The 24,595-nt window shown below is 38.8% G+C and overlaps 1 long non-coding RNA gene across 1 annotated transcript; it reads right to left on the bottom strand.

Annotated features, from left to right (window-relative positions):
- Positions 1–3,492: 3,492 nt before the first annotated feature.
- LOC139786361 (uncharacterized) lies at positions 3,493–24,500 on the bottom strand. The gene is made up of 2 exons (XR_011722266.1): positions 24,129–24,500; positions 3,493–5,019 (listed from the first exon to the last, which is right to left on the bottom strand). It is a non-coding gene; the product is annotated as an uncharacterized lncRNA (long non-coding RNA).
- Positions 24,501–24,595: the final 95 nt, after the last annotated feature.

Raw genomic sequence — 24,595 nt, 5'->3', positions numbered from 1 at the left:
AGCGGATGTACGGACTATATAATAAATGATGAAAATTATTTTGTAGAATCAATTAGACTTGAAAATCCAATTAGTGTAAAAATAGGTGATGGTCGAATATTGAAGGCAACGAAAATAGGAAATGTAGTAACTAAGTTCGTAACAAATTATGATGAAACAGAAGTAGAACTTAAAGATGTATTTTTTGTTAAAGAAATGGATAGAAATTTAATGAGTTTTGGAAAAATTGCTGATAACGCTAAAATAATATCAATGGGAAATACTTCAAAAATTTATACACATGAAAACAAACTAATAGCAGTAGCTAATAAAGTAAATAATTTATACAAGATCAGTAGCCTTGTTGAGAATAAACAAAATTATGCAACAGAAAATGTAAATAAAAATATGACTTTGAAAGAAAAATATCATAGACTATTAGGTTACGTAAATTTCAAGTATTTGAATATTCTGAGTCAAAATAACTTAGTTGATGGGTTACCGAATAATTTAGAGAGCGATTTTTTGAAATGCGGTACTTGTATACAAAATAAAATGACTAATACTATAGTTTTGAAAATAATAGACATAGAGCAAAAGATATAGCTGAAATTATACATGCAGATGTAAACGGACCGCATAGTACTGTAGGTTATAGGGGTGAAAGATATTTTCTAATTTTAATTGACGATTATAGTAAGGCTGGGAAAGTTTACACGATGAAAGAAAAGAATGAAGTTTATGACTGTATTGCAACATATGTAAATTCAATTACAAAATCTAACCGGAAAAAGAACAAAGCGTTTAAGATGCGATAACGGGAGAGAATTTTTGAATAAAGATGTATATAATTTTGCTAAAGAAAAGGGAATTTACATTGAACCGTGCCCTCCGTATGTTCACGAGTTGAACGGAACTGCGGAAAGATACAATAGGTCGGTAATGGATACGGCTAGATGTTTATTGTCCGATGCGAAAATACATAATAGATTTTGGCCAGAGGTAGTCAAGACGGCTGTTTATTTGAAAAATAGAACATTGGCAAATACATTTGAGAAAAAGACTCCGTATGAAATTATGATGGGAGAAAAGCCCGATATCAAGAACTTAAAATTATACGGGAGTAGTTTTTGTTAGAGTCCCGGAAATTAAAAGGAAAAGTAAGTGGGATAGAAAAGCTGATTAAGGAGTATTAGTCGGTTACGAAGAAGTAGGTTATAGAGTATTAATTAATAACAAAGTGATTGTAGCTAAACATGTAGATATAATTGAAGAGAATGTAAACTTAGTTGGATTTAAAGATAACGACGAGATTAATCAGGAACCTCAAAATGAAAATGAGGAAAATGAAAATAATGAGCATGTGAATAACTTACCCAGTACTAGCGATAAAAATTTACAAGTACTAAGAAAGTCAGAAAGAAAGAAAAGCCCTGTAAGCAGATATGAAAATCCAATAACGAACTGCGTTTATGTAAATTATGTTAGTGTAGACACTCCGGAAAATTATAATGAAGCAATGAACTGTAATGATAGCGATAAATGGCGAGAGGCTATGAATAAAGAAATTGAATGCTTAAATAAAAATAATACATGGAAATTAGTTGAAAAGCCAAAAGATAGAAAAGTATTAGATCTTAAGTGGGTGTATACAAAAAAGGCCGAAAATAAATTTAAAGCGAGAATTGTAGTAAAAAGGTTTCAACAAAGAGAAGTGTTAGAAGATATATATTCACCAGTAGCGAGAACACAAACATTAAAAATTATGTTAAATTATTGTGTACAAAACGGACTAGCGATAGATCAAATGGATGTCGAATCTGCGTTCGTAAATGGCAAAGTAAAATCGGAAGTGTATGTGAAACAACCTCAAGGTTACGATGATAATACAGGCAAAGTTGGTAAACTGGAAAAGGCTTTGTACGGACTGCGAGAAAGTCCACGAGCGTGGTATGAATGTTTAGACGAATACTTGAGAGAATTAGGATTTAAGCGTAGTAAAACTGATTACTGTTTATATTATATGGAAAATAATATTGAAAAAATCTATTTGATAATCTTTGTAGATGATTTGTTAATTTGTAGTAAAAATCGGAGATTAATAGAATGTATTAAAAGAAAATTAGCAGCAAAATTTCGAATGAAAGATATGGGCCAAATAAAAACTTATTTGGGAATAAATATTGAGTATGATTGTGAGAAGAAAATTATGACATTAGATCAGAAAAACTATATTGAGTCATTAGCAAAAAAGTATGAAATAGAAAATGCGAAATTGTATGCTACCCCGATGGAGCAAAATTTGAAATGTGAACCTGCCTTATCAGTGCCAAAAGATATAAAATATAGAAATTTGATTGGGGCCTTGTAGTATATAAGTTCAAGTACTAGACCAGATATTTGTTATTGCGTGAATTATCTAAGTAGATTAAAATTGTTATGATCAGAGCCATTATAAGTATGCCTTAAGAGTATTAAAATACTTATATTATACTAAAGATTTAAAATTAAAATATGAGAAAAATGTAAATTCAGATATATTAGATTGTTGCGCGGATGCTGATTGGGCAGGAGATATAGTAGACAGGAAATCCACGACGGGATATGTTATACGAATGTATGGTAATACTATATTTTGGAAATCAAAAAAACAAGATATTGTAACGAAATCGTCGACAGAGGCAGAGTATGTAGCCTTGTCTGTATGTGTGAGTGAGGTAAACTTAATTAGAGAGTTATTGAAAGATTTTGGGATAGAAATTAAAAACCCGGTAAGAATTTATGAGGATAATGCTGGTGCGATTAGTATAAGTAAATATGAAAATCTAACAAAAAATTCTAAGTATATAGAAACACATTATCATTTTATTAACGAGAATTACTTGAAAGGAAAAATTGATGTAATTAAAATAGATTCCGAAGAAAACCCAGCAGATATTTTCACCAAGTCTTTAGGACGAATTAAGTTCGATAGGTTTAGAGAGAATTTAAAGTTATGTTAAGAAAATTATGTAGTGTAAAATTATTGAGAAAAGCTAAATTTAAGGAGGCGTGTTGAGAAATGAGTAAATTTAGCTTAGTCATATAGGTACGTGTATATGTATGACTGAGCGACACTGAGGGGGGCGTAACGAGCACGCAAGCTAGGCGTGTTAAGAGTACAGCGTTCGCAAGAACAACACCGCACGAGCGACGCGCGGCGCGAGCATGATCAGTAAGATATGAGACTCTCTCGTGGCCAACACGCGGTCGAGCGCTACGACGTATTATATATATTGCATTGAATATAAACTTATACACCATAACGTCTCATTATTAACTTTACCCGAACTCACCACTCCACGCATCAATGAACTCAACAGTATTATTTATATATTTAGTATATTATTACAACGTGGATCACATCTCCGATAGAAGATAACAGAGATAATAGAATTACGTAAAAAACCGCGGTTTTCGATAGGTTAATCTCATGCGTGTTACATGCAAATTACACATTGATGTTAAAGTAACTCATGAAGAACAATGTATTTTATTTCGGTTTGCTACACAGGAAATGATGCAATCTTTTACGTCATTATTTGTCATACTTCTGCGTATTAAACGCAATATCTGTATACATAATTGTATCTATACTGTGAATGTATTATGACTAGTATACTTGTATCTGTTTACAAAATTCAGCGCAAAGTTAATGCGCGATGTATCATCACGGCGTTACGTTGCATTAACAAACGATGACATCGTACACTGTGGTATGTCATACGGGCATAAATTATCCTATTTAGATCCTGGTGTGATTCGCACTAAATTAAGGCGTAGTTAAGCGCGTTCGTTTCTGCAGTAAGTATAATCGTAAATAAATCTGTCAATGCGTAATCTATGCAAGTAAAAAATGATATTGACTGAAAGGTCGAGATAATATAAATTTAAAAATGTTCGGTTACATTTACAATTTATATTTTGATAATCCACGTCAATTTTTCATAATAATGCAATTAATATGATACATTATGAGGTATTATGTTTGCACTATACTTTATATAACACTATTCGCTATAATACTGATCTCAGCAATTGATAATATAGTCGACTGATAAAATTTATCACACATACCTCACGATGATTTGAATAAGTACTTAAATAAACAATTAAACTTAAATGCACATTTTTACGTTAAAAATTACAACGAAAGTTTCGTCCATGTTACAATGTGTAAATATATCAAATTGATGCGTTAATGAGTCATGTCATTCGTGTCAATTATTATATCGTCTATTATTAGATCGTTGTAAACCGCTCTCATGCATACCAAATAACTGTCCTAAATGTATCTTTGGATCGGTTTTCTATCGCTGAACTGGCTGCACTAGTTCAGAATTTATCTTTTTTACTTTACTTGGAAGGAAAAAGATGAACTCTGAGCCTAGCGCAGCCAGTTCAGCAATAAAAAACGGATCTTTTATTACGATAGAGACTGATAAAACAACATGGCTCTCGAACATATTGTCTAACACGCGGACGGAAAAGGAGGAGGAGGAGGAGGAGGAACTTACACTTATAGCGAATTTGGGCGCTTGCACTAGTGCACACTGAGTGCGCACTAAGGCTTGTTTATAATCTATTCTTATATTTAAAGTTGCTTAAATACACATTTAAAAACTTTTTAGCCAAAAAAACAATCTGTAATATCTATATGGATGCTGTACAATTTATTTTATAAACTAAGTATTTAAGATGATCTGTAAATATAACAATTGATTGAGAACAAGCCTTAGTGCGCACTCAGTGTGCACTAATGCAAGCGCCCGAATTCGCTATTAGTTTATCGTTCCTCCTCATCCTATATTTAAATTCCTGCATCAGTAATTCAGATCTACTGCAGTTGCAGTTTCTGGCACAGCAGTTCTAGTTGCTGGTTGATTCGTTCATGATGCTGGTAAAATTCCTGCAGCTTTTTTTCTTGTTTCCGTTGCTCTTTCCGCAGCAGTTGCAGCTGTCCAAGTATTTCAAATTGCTGGGGTTGATTAAACATGTTACCTGCAACATTTTTATACAAATTTTATACACTAAATAATATATATATGTATAAAATATATCGTTTATACATTGTATTTAAAATGCATATTACGTTTTAATTTTTTTAAATTAAAATCGTTTATTAATTCCAATAAAAACGAATTGTTACATTTTTACAGTAAAAAAGTAGCTTTATGAGCGTTTAAGAATTTATTTATGTAATATTTGCTTGTATAAATTATGCGTACTTGCACCTAGCGTGCCAGCATTTTGCATTATGCATTTAATTGTAAATTGCGTCTATAGTGTTTCGTGATCTATATATGTGATGAAAGAAGCTGAAGACGCGGTGCGGTGTGACGTGTATTACATCAGGCCTAGGCTGTGTTCTAATATTTTACTGTCAGTACCTGAAAATCTATATTTTACATCTCGTACACTATAGATTTTCAATGTCAACTTCGAGGTCTGAACATTTCTCGAGCCACGACATATTTCTTCCTTTCCCTCACTCTCCGTGGATGGAGCTCCGGCCTCCGATTTGGCCGGCGCGGCGCTCGAAGCCTCGAAGTAGACGATCATTGACGATCAACAGCTATTGTACGCAGCACATGTATCTCTCTCGGTACGTAAATTATTTATTAAAAAAAACTCGTAAACTATTATTTACTGTATATCCCCGTAGGGTTCACAGTCTAGTATCTTACGGCGTTTTTGCAGGGACGTACCCAACCCTATCCCACTCTCATCCATTTCCTTTGGACCAACGGTTTAACGTCTCTTCCGAAAGACGGAGCCCAGTTTTTTCCGCACAAGATCTTATCTTGCACGGAGGGCGCAGTTTCTTCGGAAAAAAACTTTTTCCATACTACATGGCTCTAGTGGACACTCGAACCTGGTTCCTCAGATTACGAGTCTGGCGCTCTACCACTAGACCACACTGCCGCCCCGTAAATTATTTATTATTTTATATCATTTTAATTTGCCATTGCCCCGTTAGCCATGTTTAGAATGTTCCCCGCACGTGGCTCACAATGCACGGACGTAGGGTTAGACTTTGCTGAGTATTGATAATGCATAGTTATGCACGCAACGTTAGGTTAGGTTCTCTGCAAAAGTAATATATTCGTAAGGGTCAAAGCACATAACGTGGGCTGCATTCGGAGAGTGTGCTATAATCGCGCTATTACATCATTCTATCTTCATCATTTATTATAGGTATAAAACAAGGATAGAATAAGCAAATAGCTCTCCCAGATAGCCAAACCTGAGCAGCAGATTCCAAGCAGAGTCTGCATTAAATTTTTGGTATCAGAAAGGCAACAAATTGCACGCGGAAACTGCTCTATCAGACGATGTTGTCAAACTGTAGCCAGAAATGCGACAGAGCCTGCTGACAGTCAATGTGAGCAGATTAGCAGCAGAAACCGCGCAGAGCCTGCACACATACTTGGCAGCAGATTGTCCACAAAGATCGAGCAGAGCCTGCGCGCATGACTTGAAAACAGAGTGGCAGCAAAAACCGAACAGATTCTTAATTAAGAAAGATGCATGGTAGCGCATCTTTCCGTGATAGTTTGCAACGACGCCACTAAGCGGCGCATAATGGTAAGACTAACTCGTAAGTAAATTTCAGTTGAGGGCTAATATAAGCAGGGTTTCTGCGAAGCAAAATCATGACATCCGCGAGACATATCTTTGTCAGCAATACAACGCAAGGCTCAACCAAAATTGCTGCAATGATATAGATATGCAAAATAATATTTTCCAAAGTAAGATGTAATAGTATATTGTGCACCAAGGGGCGAAAGTAGCGTTTTTCAGACGAGTGTGAAGTTTGCCGCCCGAGCCGGAGGCGAGGGCGGCAAATCACACGAGTCTGAAAAAGCTATCGCCTCGAGGTGCACACGATATTTTTCACAATATCTTAACGGAAAGTTCGACTTCCATGCCTAGAGAGAGGCGAGAGTGGTCAATTTCACGCCAAGGCGGCATAGCGGGCGGAAAGTAACCACTTTCCTCCCTAGGGAGGAAAGTGACCACTTTCCTCCCTGTTTAGCGGGTGGAAAGTGGTCACTTTCCGCCCTAGGGAGGAAAGTGGTTACTTTCCGCCCGCTATGCCGCCTTGGCGTGAAATTGACCGCTTTCGCCCCTCTCTACAGGCATGGAAAGTCGAACTTTCCGTGGAGGTGTTGTGAAAAGTATATTGTGTGTAATGTATATTTTTCAAATATTAAAAAAATCTTTCAAACGTGAAACAATTATTGCTGATTGGGTTAAACATATTTTATTTTTCGAAGCAATATTTCTGATAGAAAGATTTTACAAATATTATTGTATATATTTATTTGCAATCTTTTAAAAATATTTTCGAAAATATTTTTCTGACATAATCTGGCGGACACAGAAAGATTTAAAAAATATTTTTGTGAATTATTTTAATCTTCCTAAAAAATATTTACAAAATATTTTGTGCTGTATGGGTATGGACAAAGTCTGCTCGGTTTTTGCTGCCAATCTGTTCTCAGGTCAAGCGCGCAGGCTCTGCTCGGTTTTTGCTGCCAATCTGCTGCCAGGTTATGTATGCAGGCTCTGCGCGGTTTCTGTTGGCAATCTGCTTACATTACCTGTCAACAGGCTCTGTCGACAGAACACGAGCTTAATGCGGACACAGATGGCTATGGTTTTGGTGTGGGATTTTGATCAAATTTGCTGCCAAACTGTTCGCATTCTGCTAACATTTTGCTTTCTGGGTCTAATAGCGCGCTCCCCGAATGCAGCCATGGCGTAGCGATATACAACAGTCATAATCGTAGACATCAGTAATGCAAGCTTCGGCGTATTCAGTGTCAGAAGACGCCAAAGTTTTTACATTACTTACATCTACGATTGCAACTATCGTATATCGCCACACCGTGGCTACATCCGGGGAGCTTTGACCCTTACGAATGTATTACTTTTGCAGAGAACCTAACCTAATTATGTGTTGCATGCATATGGAGTTCGGCTTGAACCACCGTGCGAGACGGACGTGTTTGCCTGTTGCTGGTGTTGATTGCCGCGAGTTTATATCGAACCTTTGATACTGAGTTGCACGCCGGGGGGGGGGTAGTAACGCGAGGTCCTTATTTGAGAATTATCTTTGATTAGTTTTGCCCCCCCCCCCCTCGGAGGGGGAGCACAGATCTACTTTTCTCTTAGACAAAGGAAAAAATAATCTCATTAATCCAACGGACTCGACCACGAGACCCCCACGTGATAGCCCTCTGTCCTCTGACGATGACTCGGCAAATAATTCAAGCAAGAAGCAGCGTACAGGCACGACTGAGCTGGAATTTGATAAATTCTCACAGGGATTAAGGATGTCGGACTTGGATGCGGACCGACCATGCAGAGGAATCCAACAGCGGAATTCACAGAGCGAAAAGGCTGTACGTGAACGGAGCGATCTAACCGTCGCGCGTCGATGTTGTTACTGAGGTTGAAATTGAGATGGAGGATAATACCCCCACGAATTTAGATGAAACTAGAGGTCGTGAACTTTTCATAAACAAAACGACCTTGAGTAGCGGTAACATTATGATTACTGACAGCACGCAGTCATCTGTAGATAATAACGCGAACGACATGAGCTCGTCATGTGTATAAATAGTGCCCAGATAGCAAAATGTTAGCAGAATGCGCACAGATTGGCAGCAAATTTTATCAAAATTCCACACCAAAACCATAGCCATCTGTGTCCGCATTAAGCTCGTGTTCTGTCGACAGAGCCTGGCTGACAGGCAATGTAAGCAGATTGCCAACAGAAACCGCGCAGAGCCTGCATACATAACCTGGCAGCAGATTGGCAGCAAAAACCGAGCAGACTTTGTCCATACCCATACAGCAAAAAATATTTTTTAGGAAAGATTAAAATAATTCACAAAAATATTTTTTAAATGTTTCTATGTCCGCCAGATTATGTCAAAAAAATCATTGCAGCAATTTTGGTTGAGCCTTGCGTTGTATTGCTGACAAAGATATGTCTCGCGGATGTCATGATTTTGCTTCGCAGGAAGCCTGCTTATATTAGCCCTCAACTGAAATTTACTTACGAGTTAGTCTTACCATTATGTGCCGCTTAGTGGCGTCGTTGCAAACTATCACGGAAAGATGCGCTACCATGCATCTTTCTTAATTAAGAATATTTCATAATATTTCAAAAATATTTGAAAGAAGATTATAAAGCCAATAATAAGTAAATTTAAAATATTTTTTAAATATTTTGGAACGAGATTATAAAACAATAAATATGTAGATTTAAATTAATATTTCAAAAATATATTTCAAATATTTAAGAAAATATTGTCTGGGTAATAAAGAAGAACATTTTTATAAATATTTTTAAAAAATTCTTAAAATATTCTTAAAAATGTATATCACAGAAGGTTTTTAAATCATTTTTAAATATTCCTAAAACAATTTTAAAATGTTTCTTGCAATATTTTTACAAAAATATTTAAAAATATTTTTTGAAAACATTTTGTGCTGTATGGGTAATTGGGTAATCAGCTATTTAAATGACGTGCATTAGCTCTTTAAATGATTCCTGACCTATACTGTTAATTAAGCGTTCTTTTATGAGAAAGGAATGCAAATGTGAAATAATTATCTGACGATGAAGAGCGAGCTAATGAGATTCAAGAGTCGACCAGTGGTGTTCATCTAGAGATACATCGAGTAAAAAGAGGTACAATCTGGATGACAACGAAGATAATAGACCGCCAGCTAAAAAGAAGTATTGCTTCACCTAGTAATTTAAAATACACGTTCCGTTTTTTATACCAAACATATATTTCGTTTATATAACATATACATACATATATACATTATATATATGTATTTTTTTATATAATATATATTTTATTTTTTATATGATAATGTTTCTGTAATTGATACAGTATATTCGTAACATGTTAGTGTGTATTATGAAATAAATATCCAAACAAAAGTTATGTGCTAAAAATACCTCAAGTAATATGATAAGAACATGAAAATTATTTTATAATTACTCCAAAGGAGATGTAGTGTTGGTTATTAAATAAATTTAATTTTCACCTGATTAATGTATTAATTAAAATTAAGTAACTCCAGAAGCACCGTCGGTCCCGCTCGTGCGTGAGCGCTCTCTGATACTTCGCGGACACTGTACATTGCACGTCACTCGCAGCCGAACGGAACGTAAACAAGGCGATTTCAACAATTTCATGGACAGTAGGTTTGTTCGCGTTGCATACTCCAATAAACACCAAGAGCACTTGGATCACGGATAAAAGGTGGCGATTGGAGCAGATGAGTTTCTGGAGTGCGTTGGAGTGATTAGAAGCATGGTGAGGCATGCGACGCGAACAAACCTAGTATCTCCGTGCGGAAAAGCGACGCTCGCGACTCGTATTTAGCTGGTATTACCCGCGGAGGGTATTACCGGGGGTACGCTAACCTATCTTACCGCTGTTTATCACGGTGACAATCGAGCACGGGCGAGATACGAGTCATCGAATTTCGTCGCGTTAAACCGCCTGTAGCGGCGCACCTCGATTGCTGAAGATCGCAATTTTTTTTACATCCTTACCAAAAATTTTGCATAATAATATCGGAAGACAAAACGCAGACCTCTACTCTGCTCTTTTCTCTACTGCACTATTAGTGCACTTTCTACACTCAATATGGCACCTGAGCCCAAAAAGGAGGGCTTACCCACACGTACGACTGTACATACATACATGTGTGAGTGTGCGATCCGCTCAAACAATGTTCAAAAGATTGTTGAGCGTATCGAAAACGGCGGATCGTCTGTGATTGGTCGCAGAGTCGATACGCCCGATACGCGCGTATCGCGATACGCGCCATGGGACGGCACCCTTTGTGCTACAAAGACAGAATGATGTTTACAGCGCTTCATGTGTAACTCGGAACGGACCCTAGGAGAGAGAGGCAACAACGGGTCATGTGACCAGCCACTCCGTGATTGGCTGGCAACGTTATTGAGGGGGGCAAAGACGAGATTGCGACGACTAGAGTTCTAGATTATAAGGCTGAAATCCCATGGTGCGGAATGGAAGTGCGGAATAGAGAATGCGTCATAGACACAGCCAATCAGGCTATGCCGCATCAACGCATTCTGCAAATGTCTCCCGCCCTGTGCACATGGTGCGTCATAGACGAGCAATGACGCATCCGGAATGAAAATAATTGATATAATAAACATTTTATTAAAATAATTCAAACGTTTTTATAAAAAATAATCTTTGTAATAGCAATAATAATTATTAATATAACATTAAATGAAAGTTTATATTGAATATAAAAAAGTTGAAAACAATACCCTAAGAGCACAGTTGACGGAAAGTCGACGGCAACTTCTAGTCGACTTCTAAAAATGGCGGAAAGTCGACTAAAAGTCGACTTCTAAATAGTCGACTTCTAAAAATGGCGGAAAGTCGACTAAAAGTCGACTTCTAAATAGTCGACTTATAAAAAGACGGAAAACAGTCAAGCGGCGCGTCATGCATCATCAATATGGCGGCGAATCTCGAGGAGGCTGGAGGACCAGATGAGTGGACCAGAGTTTACGCGAGTGCGAGGAATACGTGCCGCGAGACAGGACACGATAAGACGCCAGATAGTTCTTGCAGGTATGGCGGATCAAGTCGCGAGAAAGGTTTTGCCCGACGAGGTAAAAGAGGATCAGGATAAGGCCAAGTGGAAACATGCTTACAGGTTAGGTATGGTGTATTATTAATTATCATCGATAATTAAGACCTATTGAATGCGACCTCTCCATTCTGTATCATCTTTCAGAACACCAGAAATGAAGAAACCTGTGTTCATGCATTCTTCGTGCGTTCTACGGAAAATCAGTCCGGAATAGGTGGTTTATAAAGAGGTGTACGAAACGAATAAGATGTACATGCGAGGTGTCACGGTGATAGAACCCGAATGATTGCCGAAATTCGCCCATGCTATGCCATCTTAGTGAACCATTGGTTGATCCACCGCCAAGGTATTTTTATCACAATTGTTGCTTTATAATGTTTTTCCTACTTATTTATAAAGATATTTATAGATATAATCAATGAACCGGGAAGATCATTTGCCGCGTGTCTGGTACAGTGAGGAGCATAAATGAGTTCCGTTACCCGGTGAGCTACGGTGCAGAGCGGTGCAGATGAGCGCGCTACCTCTAGGTCGGTTACCGACCTACTTACAGCCACGGTCGATAAAAGGTTCAAATACAGAACCGCGAACGCGTAAAAATGGTCAGTCACGCTGTATTGCTCGCGCGTGCATTTGATTAAAAGAACATTTTTAATACAATTTGATACACACAATTAATATTTATTACATACAATATAACAATCATAGGTGATTATGTAATTATAATTGTATTATGCATCTGCAACTATTATTCCACCGACTAAGTATGTGTTTACTGGAATAATATAATTATAGATAATATGATAATTATAATTACAACATAATTACCTATAATTATTCTATTGTATATGAAAAATTGTTTCGCGATATTTTATAATTTTTACGATGTCGTATTATTTTCAGTATCTTATTTATATATATATGATATATATATGATATAATAATTTTTAGGAAAACTTTCGAGGAAATGTTGGCGAATTTAGAAAAAGTATTTCTACGATTACAAGAAGCAAATTTAAAGATAAATCCTAAGAAATGTGTATTGTACGGAAAAAAAGTAAAGTATTTCGGGCACATAATTTCGGCGGAAGGTATCTCTACAGACCCTGAGAAAGTTGTTGCCGTTGTGAAATGGCCGGTTCCTCACACGAAAACTCAATTAAGAAGTTTTCTTGGATTTTGTTCCTATTATCGGAAATTTATTAAGGGTTTTTCTTCGATAGCTAAACCTTTATATGAATTAACGGGGAATCGGATAAAATTTATTTGGGAAGAGAAATATCAGAACTCTTTCGATGAATTGAAGCGAATGTTGTCCTCTCCTCCAGTGCTTTCTTTTCCGAAGGGGGAGGGGGAATTTATTTTGGATACGGACGCTCCTAATATGGGAATTGGCGCGGTTTTATCGCAGAAGCAGGAGGGAGAAGAGAGGGTTATTGCATATTTTAGTCGCGTCCTTAATAAAGCTGAGCGGAATTATTGCGTGACTCGTCATGAACTTTTGGCGATTGTAGATTCTATTACGTTTTTCGGCATTATCTCTTAGGACGTGAATTTTTGATCCGTACGGATCATGTTTCGTTGCGTTGGCTTATGTCTTTCAGGGATTTAGATGGACAGTTGGCCCGTTGGCTGGAGAAGCTCCAGCAATACCAATTTGTTGTTATCTACAGGAAAGGACTTTCTCACAAGAATGCCGACGGACTGTCGAGACGGTCATGTGAATTGTTCGGCTGTGAGTATTGTGCCAAGGTGGAGAGGAAAAACTTCGCGTTAATGGAGAAAGGAATCGCTCGCATCGAATTAACAACAGGAAATCCGATGGACTGGCGTTTTGAACAAAGGGCAGATCCAAGTATTTCAATCATACTCCGTGGTAAGGAGGCTGGAGTTCGGCCACCACGCTCCGTGTTAACTTCGGAAGATGTCTGCGCAAATCTATTGGTCATATTGGGATGCTCTAGTCCTGAAAGAGGGAATACTCTTTAAAAAATGGGAGGCTCCGAACCTTAAATCGAGTTTTCTCCAACTAGTAGTTCCTCGGAAATTTACTAAGGAAATTCTTGAAAAATTGCACGATTCCCCCTCTGGAGGTCATTTCGGAGTGAATAAGACTCTGGAGAAGATCCGGAAACGTTATTTTTGGGCAACCTGCAAGCAGGACGTAGAAGACTGGTGCAGGACTTGTAAGGTCTGCGGTGCCAGGAAGGGCCCCTCGGGGAAGGAAAAATCTCCCCTTCAGATTTATAATGTTGGAGCACCTTTAGAGAGAGTGCAGATCGACATTCTAGGTCCTCTTCCATTGACGAAATCCGGGAACAGATTCCTTCTCGTTATTGTGGACTGTTTTACAAAATGGGTGGAAGCTTTTCCCTTGAGGAACATGAGAGCAAGAACGGTAGCAGAGATTTTCGTAAATCAATTTGTTTCTAGACATGGTGTGCCCACAGAGGTTCATACTGACCAGGGGAAGAACTTTGAGTCAAAACTTTTCTCAGAGTTGATGAAACTTTTTGAAATTAAGAAAACGAGGACTACTGCTTTACATCCGCAGTCTGATGGTCAAGTTGAACGCCAGCATCAAGCTATAACCAACTATCTGGCGAAATATGTCTCTGAGAATCAAAAAGACTGGGATAGATGGATCCCCATGTTTCTCCTGGCGTATAGATCCTCGAAACATGAAACAACTGGAGTGACCCCTTCCGAGTTATATTTTGCTCGAGATCTCACATTACCATCAGATCTGTTACGAGGGAGTCCTTTAAAACTTCCTGGAGAGGAGCCACCACCGGTTGGAAATTTTGTAAGAAATTTAAGAGAAAAGCTGGAAGAAATTCATTCCACTGCGCGGGAGCAAATGAATTTAAAGTCTTCTCGAATGAAGGCTCGATATGATCGCGGAGTTAGACAAGTTCTTTTTCAGGAGGAGCAGAGAGTCTGGTTTTACAATCCCCGAAGGTTTAGGGAGAAGGCTCCGAAATTACAAAGCAGTTGGGAAGGTCCTTACTTGATAATAAAGAAGCTTATAGTGATGTGGTATATTCTATCCGGAAATCACCTCGTCATAGAAGTAAAGTAGTACATTCAGATAGACTAGCTATTTATTCTGAAAGGAAATTGGGTTGAAGAGTTAGAGTAGGTCGGAGCCCAGAAGGGAATATGTGACAATGACTGGAATTTTAAATGTGTACTTAATAAAGGAATAAGATAATAAGTTTTGGTTTGATTTTGTTGTTTAATATTTTGTTCCCTTTTACTGTGCATAATGTTTGTTTTCCTAGAGGAAGTTGGCGGTACGTGAGGAGATAAGGTACTGCGGCAGAACATCGGCCGAAGACTTCTTCTCAGGAAAGTTCTGTTTTAAAAGAAGACTGCCTCGCCCACGGTTTTTTTGAACTGTGGTTTTTCCGTGGGACGTAGAGCGAATGCTGAGGCAGGGACTTGGGGAGCCCTGCGGGGCGTTGGGTACACATAAGTTCCCCCCCCCCCCTTGTCCGAAGATTTAGCGGCGACGTCGGAGGCCGGCAGCGGTGGAGACTGCATCGAGGAAGCGGAGCTTCTACAAGGACGTCCTGGGACCGTCGGAGGGGAGGAGCCTGGCCAGCTCTCTCCAGAAGAGGTTCGGACGGAGCCTTGGTGTGCGGCTACCAGGGACCAAAAAGAATAGAGTTCGGTAACTCTGAGCAGCAGCTCGAGGAGGACAAGTATTCGGTGCCCTGGGGCTCACAAAGTAAGAAGCTGGACCGCAAGAGACTACCCTCCCGGATTGTCGGGGCGACAATCTTGGAAGAGGGGGGGTAGTGTTACGCCCGTGCTGTACGACCGTGCCGTGCGCTCATACGAGTCGCCCCGTAGCGAGAAGTCGCGAATCGTCCCTAGCGACGGTTGTTTACAAATATCGTTTATCAGATTCGACTCTGGGATTCCGTCTCGTTCGGACGTGTCTGCCCGAGTCCCGCTGTATATTGAGCTTGCGAATAAACGAGTCCCTTTCCTTTAACTGTGACGGTTTCATTTGTGTGAGTGCCGGAATACGCGTCGCGCGTGAGTGAGTGCGAGAGAGAGAGAGACGTGGACGCGCGACGAGCGTAACAATATTATTAGATAAAGATAACAGCAAAAATTATGTGGATAATTTATCTAAATTATCAAATTATAAGTAAAAAGTAGAAATTATCAAATTACAAGTAAAAAGTAGAAATTCATTACTTTTGGCTTTAGAATAAAACATTTTTCTTTTATTCGGGAATATCTATCTACTACTATTGTAAGAAACAAAGTGTAAAATTGCATCCGCGGTTCAAAACAACCGCCATAAAAATTATCTAACATTTTAGATCGATAACATTTAGATAGATAAAAAAATCTTACCTCAGATAAAGATAAGCGACACGAACTATCTCAGATAAAGATAGAGGAAAAAGTTTTCTATATAAATTATTTAGATGATTTATATACATAGTTTTATGTAGACAATACCTTACACTGTTCAACTCTTATTATAATTATAAATCGAAGCTTTGTCTATCTTTTCTCAGGTACGTACAATGTAGCCTGTAAGGCAGCTATGAAGAAGGCTGACACTGGTCAAGCCTTGGACTCGGAAATAACGGATGGAGAAAAGGGAAGGGGAAAGCGGCGCGTTACGAAAAAGAAACATTTTGATGATAGTGACAGTAGTAAAGAGGACATGGACAATGTGAGCCCTGTGCTGAATCCTAAGAAAAAGAAGAAGACAATTATTGTGCAGGAGTCTAGTGATTCTGAGGATGACAGAACGTTACTACTACCTTCTCCACAAATAAGTGGCGTCAGAGAGAGATTAAAAGCGCTTCAGCAAGGAAATGCGTCAATCTCAAAGGATGTTTCTGGTACCTTGTATACACAGAAGAGTACTTCTGTATTTGGTACATCAACGAAGGCAAATGTTGCCACATCCAGTGAACCACAAAAGGAGAAGCAAATTACATCATCTATGAAATGTGACAAGAGACTCAGTTCAATGAAAACCCCTGATAAAACATCTTCAAACAGAACTTTTATAGATGACGAAGGATGCACTGAAGCTTCGCATACAACTGCATCAAACAGGAGTTCTCCTTCCTGTGAGTGTGTTAAAGAAAATTTCCAGGAATCTTTTCCCATTATCACGGAACAGTGAGTTTATACTGATGTTTTTATTGCTGAAGTGCATGGTGTAGATCTCTGAAATCAAGAGACTCGACAGTGTCTTGACACCAAGTAATTAAAAACGAATTTTAAAATGTCAAGACGACGTCGTGCACTCTTTATACAGTAAGTTGGACTTTTACTGGTCATATTTATTAATTCTAACAGCACATTTTGATTTCTCTATTAGATGACGGCGGCAGCAATAAGAAATGGCCACATCTGATTGATACTCCACGGAAATGTAAGCTATTTGTTTACATACATTTCTATAAATCAAATTAATAAATAAAGGGCAACGAGCCGTAACAAGGTGACAATGTTAATATATTCAGTGTAATAATACAAACATAGTTACAAACGTGGCTACAGTAGCCACTAAGTAGGGGAGACCGGGGCCTAACCGTCAGTTTTTTTTCGGTGCCGATTTTTAACAAGAAAATAAATAATTGAAGTTAAATGTGGTATACCACTGTAAAGAGTGAACCTTTAGCTACAAAATTTATTAAGGAAATTTTTATCTACGTCGCTTTGTTTAACCGGTATAGAGCAAAAACGACAACGGTGCAAAAATTGAAATCTCAAAAATTCCGGGGTTTAACCGTCACCCCCCCCCCCCCGGGGTTTATCCGTCACACTGCATTTTCAACACATATACATACATCTAATCCTGAAAAATGATAGGATACATTTTAATAATTGTTTTTTAAGAGAAAAATATAAAAATTTATTAAAAAATAATTGTTTTACTTATTCCATAAAACAATTTAGGCACGTGAATACAGAGGTTAACCAAATCGTAAACTCCCCAACGGCACGTCATATTGTCAACGCGGGCAACCACGGGGAACACGCGTGACGGCGTTCCGGTGCCATAGGATCAGCGCGGACCCTCGAGCAACCTAACCAAGCCGCGTTTCTCGCGGGGGAGCGATAAATAGCGACAGGGGGGTTAGAAAAGCTCGCGGTGGAGCGCGACCATTTTACCGACTCGACGGCGTCCTCGCGCCGATTCCTCGACGCGCCGACGACGACGACGACGACGACGACGACGACGGCCACGACCACCACGACGACGACGATGACGACGACGACGACGACGACGACGACGACGACGATGACCACCACGACGACGACGACGACGACGACGATGACCACCACCGACACCACCACCACTACAACGCCGGCGACAATGACGCCGAGACGATGCGGCGAACGCTGGACGATGCGGTCGCACGCGCGACTGTCACTGACACAACGACCAACAACGACGATCTACCGCGCGCGCGGCATGTCAACTCTCGCGCGGAAATCGCGGGATCTCAGAGCCGTGCCGTGCCTCGCCGTACCTCACCGACGTGCCGTGAGCGCGAGCGATCTCAAAAACAACGGTCCGCCATCTTTTCGGTCGGCCAAAACACCCGTTTTGCGACGATACGTGCGTACTATTTCCCTCCTATACAAACTGACGCACGTGCAAGGGAAGACAGAATCACGCTCGAGGGAAACCTAACCTGAAATCGCCGTGAGCCGAAGTCGTGCGCCCGGCGCGCCACAGTGACGAGACTGACGGATAAATCCCGGGTGCTTACTGACGGATAGGCCCCAAGCACAAGTTTCAGGTTTGATCGCCCACGAAATATTAGACATCAACGATAATGAAAAAACTACACTGGATTCGTGTTCAGCATGCATTACTCTTTATAATCACGTACTTTGAGATTTGGAGAGCAAATATTATTGCAGATATTACAAAATTTCCACGCGCAGAAAATTTCACTTTTACCTTCCGAAAACACGTTTGCCCTCGTAAAAATCATAACACGGTAGATAACCTGCCGAAACTCCGTTGGTCACATGGGTACCATAAGCAGCGTTTACAATGTTAATAGCGAGTTCGCACAATATACAGGTTCCGAGATATTTGACTTGACGCTTCAACCCCGGCGACGGTTAGGCCCCGGTCTCCCCTACTCACGGCAAAATACCACGTAATCGAGAATGTTGGACTACGAATGTCCCCATCGAAGAATATTCGTTACATTCGACGAATTTGTCTTCCCTGTCCGATGGAATTAAGGGAGTTCGCGCAGAATATTGCGACTTTCGTTCTACTAGGCGTCCGTCTTATTTAATAATGTTCTCGGGAATACTTTTCTTCTTTGCGTATGTTTTTTATTAATTTGGACACTGAGGATGGTTCGACGTTAGAACCGAAACGTTTGTAACTATGTTTGTATTATTACACTGAATATATTAACATTGTCACCTTGTTACGGCTCGTTGCCCTTTATTTATTCATTTGATTTTAATTTTGTGAGCCTTATCTTATACATTATTTCTATAAATTTTTACACTACGAATCTTTGCCACATGTTAATTTGGATCTTTTCTCCTCCAGTTACCAGAGATAGTTTTCATCATGTGTGTGAACGTGAGAATTGCAGTACCCCTCAACAGGGTAGGTATATATTTGTAAGTGAGTAAGTATGATTGTGTGTAAGTGATGTACTGTGATGTACTGATGAGAAATGAACTTAACTTTTCTCTTTTAATTTGTATAAGTGTTTCATTAATTTGTAAACTGTTGTCATTAATTTTCCCTCTTCGTAATAAGCATGAGAGAGAAGTTTTTGTATGAAAAATACCAATAGAGTAGATAGGAAAGTGGTGGAATTGACAAATTGTGCTGTTAAGATCTTTATATGATATTGTTTGTAATATATGCAATACATTGTTGTAGCCTATTCATCTCAGCCAATGTATTCGGCATCAAGTGTGGAAGTAATCAAGGTGGAGCTACTTCATGAGCTAAACAGCAAATTGGATTTTATAATGATACAAAATCAACGAATTATAAAGCGACTATACCCGGAGGAAGCTGCTCTTAAGAAACCAAAAGACTTTCCATCCCTGCCACTTCAATCAGAGGATGATTTCAACAACTTTAAAAAATTCTTGCAAACCGAAATCAACCTCATCAGCACAGTAAGTTATCCTTTAAATTAATGTATCTATAACTATATGTCCAAGTCTAGTACAACTATTACGTTTAAATTTTTGCTCTCCAGGCAGATTTCTTCCACGCGGTTGCTTCTGACTGTGTATTGGAGGGTAAGGCGGCAGGAAAGCTAATGAGGAAATGTGTGTCAAACCGTCTCTCAAGAGTGATGAGCTGGGATGGGACTAATAAAACCAAGCTTAGCTTTAATAAATCGAAACTGAAGGAAGCAATCTTTTGTGAGTATTATATTATTTCTGGTGATGCCTGCAAATTTTGTTTTTTAAAATAATAATATCAATCGAAGTAAATCATGTTTTTGCAAATCTTTTTATGTTTTGAAAGAGGTGTTAATAAATTAAAGTAACTATATTTCTGAATATAAGTGTAATAAAAAGTACTACTGTATTACTGTATTACTTTATTGGAGAGTTTTGTTATCTTTTTTACATTAGAGAAAAATTATTGCAATTTTATGTCTTATTTTATGTGTGCGATTTTTCTGTATGGATTCTAGATATTGAAGGTTTGTTCGCGTCGCATGCCCCACCATGCTCCTAATCACTCCAACGCACTCCAAAAACTCATCTGCTCCAATCGCCACCTTTTATCCGTGATCCAAGTGTTCTTGGTGTTTATTGGAGTATACGACGCGAACAAACCTTGAAGCTCAGTATTTACAAAATCATACTTCTTTCAGGTTCACTTCTCAAAAGTTATACCCTGAGAGTAAGCTCTTAGATGCTGAAGCTGCTATTAAAAGGTGGCTAAACACGAGTGCACAGCGCTTGGTATAACAAATACCGTTGTTAATTTCTCGCCTGAACTATAAATACAAGAGCAGACCTGCAAGTACCTCCACATAAAAGACGTTCTTTTGATTATTTTTGTGTTATATTATTTAAACATACATGGAGAAGCATATGGACAATAATAAACCAAATAGTCCATAAAGACATGTATTATATTTTACACCTTATTCCCTATGCTCCTTATCGTAGCCGCAACGCATCGAAGCATGCTCGCACGTCCTACGCCTTTATAAAAAGGTCAAAATGATGTCATTTTGATATCCAAATAACGTCAAAAATTTGTCAATATGGAGGTACTGATTGATGTCAAAATGACCTTGACTTACTTGACCTCAGGTTGACGTCTACATGACGTCAACTTGACTAACACGTGTTGCTTGGGTAGTTTCGTTTGTGTATATTTTCATAATTTATTGGGTTTATCCGGATACGATATGAAGAATGACCAATAATAATAAGCAGATATACTAAAAAAGTATCTTTAGTTAGCAGTTATAAGCTTCCGAATATTGCAAATTATAAATATATTTAAAAGGATGATATATTTAGTAAAGATACACGTATTTTAAATAATTTGCAAAGCTAGTTTCATTTATGTATATTTCCATAATTTGTTGCGTTTTAACCAGATATGTAGGGGAGACCGGGGCTAAACAATCTGGTTTTTTTCGGTGCCGATTTTTAATAACAAAATAAATAATTTTAGTTAAATGTGGTATACCACTGTAAAGAGTGAACCTTTAGCTACAAAATTTATTAAGGAAATTTTTATCTACGTCGCTTTGTTTAACCGGTATAGAGCAAAAACGACAACGGTGGAAAAATTGAAATCTCAAAAATGCCGGGGCTAATCGGTCCCCCCCCCCCCCCCGGGGCTAATCGGTCACACTGCATTTTCAATACATATACGTACATCTAATCCTGAAAAATGATAGGATACATTTTAATAATTGTTTTTTAAGAGAAAAATATAAAAATTTATTTAAAATTTTTATGCGAAACATTATTAAAAAATAATTGTTTTACCTATTCCATAAAACAATTTAGGCACGTGAATACAGAGGTTAACCAAATCGTAAACTCTCCAACGGCACGTCACATTGTCAACGCGGGCAACCACGGGGAACACGCGTGACGGCGTTCCGGTGCCATAGGATCAGCGCGGACCCTCGAGCAACCTAACCAAGCCGCGTTTCTCGCGGGGGAGCGATAAATAGCGACAGGGGAGTTAGACAAGCTCGCGGTGGAGCGCGACCATTTTACCGACTCGACGGCGTCCTCGCGCCGATTCCTCGACGCGCCGACGACGACGACGACGACGGCCACGACCACCACGACGACGACGGCCACGACCACCACGACGACGACGGCCACGACCACCACGACGACGACGGCCACGACCACCACGACGACAACGGCCACGACCACCACGACGACGACGACGACGACGACGATGACCACCACCGACACCACCACCACTACAACGGCGGCGACAATGACGCCGAGACGATGCGGCGAACGCTGGTCGATGCGGTCGCACGCGTGACTGTCACTGACACAACGACCAACAACGCAACAACGACGATTTACCGCGGCCGGGAGTCGGGACGATCTACCGCGCGCGCGGCATGTCAACTCTCGCGCGGAAATCGCGGGATCTCAGAGCCGTGCCGTGCCTCGCCGTACCTCGCCGACGTGCCGTGAGCGCGAGCGATCTCGAAAACAACGGTCCGCCATCTTTTCGGTCGGCCAAAACACCCGTTTTGCGACGATACGTGCGTACCATTTCCCTCTTACACAAACTGACGCACGTGCAAGGGAAGACAGAATCACGCTCGAGGGAAACCTAACCTGAAATCGCCGTGAGCTGAAGTCGTGCGCCCGGCGCGCCACAGTGACGAGATTAGCCCGATTAGTCCCGGGTGCTTGTAGACTGATTAGCCCCAAACACAAGTTTCAGGTTTGATCGCCCATGAAATATTAGACATCAACGATAATGAAAAAACTACACTGGATTCGTGTTCAGCATGCATTACTCTTTATAATTACGTATCTCGAGATTTGGAGAGCAAATATTATTGCAGATATTACAAAATTTCCACGCGCAGAAAATTTCACTTTCACCTTCCCAAAACACGTTTGCCCTCGTAAAAATCATAACACGGCAGGTAACCTGCCGAAACTCCGTTGGTCACATGAGTACCATAAGCAGCGTTTACAATGTTAATAGCGAGTTCGCACAATATACAGGTTCCGAGATATTTGATTAGACGTATTTACCCCGTAGACTTTTTAGCCCCGGTCTCCCCTACAATACAAAGGGTAGCCAATGATAATAGGCAGATATACTAAAAATCTGGAAGTAAGAACTTCTTTAATTAGCAATTGTGAGCTTCCAAATATTGCAAATTGCAAATATGTTTGCAAATATAGTATATTTAATAAAGATACATATGTTTTATCGCATTTGGTCGAGTATTTACATTATAAACAGTAGCTGATAGCAATAGTCAGATGTTTTAAGATCTGATATATAGGAACGTGAAAATTAGCAATTTTAGACTTCCAAATGTTGTAAGTTGCAAAAATTACTTGCAAGACTATATAGTTTCAATTATATATATTTCCATAATTTATTGGGTTTTAACTGGATATGTGCGATATAAAGGGTGAACGGTAATAATAAACAGATATACTAAGATCTGACTTTAAGAATATCTTTAGTTAGCAGTTGTGAGCTTCCATATGTTATAAATTGCGAATTATGTTTGCAAAATAGTATGTTTTATGCAGATACACATACCTTATTGTGTCTTGAGCAATAACTAGTAATATTATCATGTTGTGTAGCGATTACATCTACGAACCATGATCCCAGCAAGATAATTAATTGTATAGTATAATACGTAGTAATATATTATTAGTTACCAGAATTTTGGTGAATGATAAAAAAGAAATAATACCACACATTATATAGACTTATATTAATACTTGTCATCACTTCTGTAATAAAATTGTCTTATATATATATATATATATATATATATATATAGTACTAACGCACACAAGCTTAATGTTATTAATCGCAGTATTCATTATTAAAAAATAAAACTTCATAGATATATTTATACATATACCTACATATGCTGAAAATCATTATAATTGCATATGAAAATCTGTCAATGTATATGCTGCTTTTGATATAATTTATATTTCTATGAAATATATAAGCTTATTTCTTTGTAATTGAGTAATAAGAAATAATACTGTACACTATACCTTATACTAATACCAATCAATGAAGTATATAACAATACTGACATTCCAGCATGTATTATTGACAAGATATAACAACTAGGCCATTGTGATGGTTGTATCAAAAAGGATTATATAAAATGTTATAGGTTATGTGTCCAACATGCTATTTAATGAAGAGATATAATAATTACCAGTAGTTATATGATTTCCAACAAATTCTTGAATATGGCGAAGGAAATACTGGCACAATATACTGGTATAATAATTAAACAACACCGCACCGTTGTTACTTGTTACTGTTGTCCCGCCTATTCGATCCTTTACTCGGCCTGGCAGTTTTGGACTTCGTATCTGGAAATGTAACAAAATTTAACGATCAATTTGACCAGTTATTGGCCTAGTTTACACCGATCTCTTGATACGCTTATCAAATAGTAAACATCGCTCAACGATAGAATGCTGGAGGAAAGTCTAACGCGAATACCTCCAAATGTACATCTCCATGGAAATATTGCGACACACGCGGGCATCATACCTATATGTAAATCGTACCTTGCGTAACTCCTCTCTCTCTCTCTCTCTCTCTCTCCTCTCTCTCTCTCTCTCTCTCTCTCTCTCTCTCTCTCTCTCTCTCTCTCTCTCTCTCTCTCTCTCTCTC

Source organism: Temnothorax nylanderi, unplaced genomic scaffold (genome assembly GCF_030848795.1).
Source record: "Temnothorax nylanderi isolate EJ_2023f unplaced genomic scaffold, tnyl_v1.0 TNYL_tig1018_pilon, whole genome shotgun sequence".
In the NCBI taxonomy this organism is placed as follows: domain Eukaryota; kingdom Metazoa; phylum Arthropoda; class Insecta; order Hymenoptera; family Formicidae; genus Temnothorax; species Temnothorax nylanderi.
The sequence above is the reverse complement of the archived record's forward strand: the minus strand, read 5'-3'. Positions and strand labels throughout refer to the sequence as shown.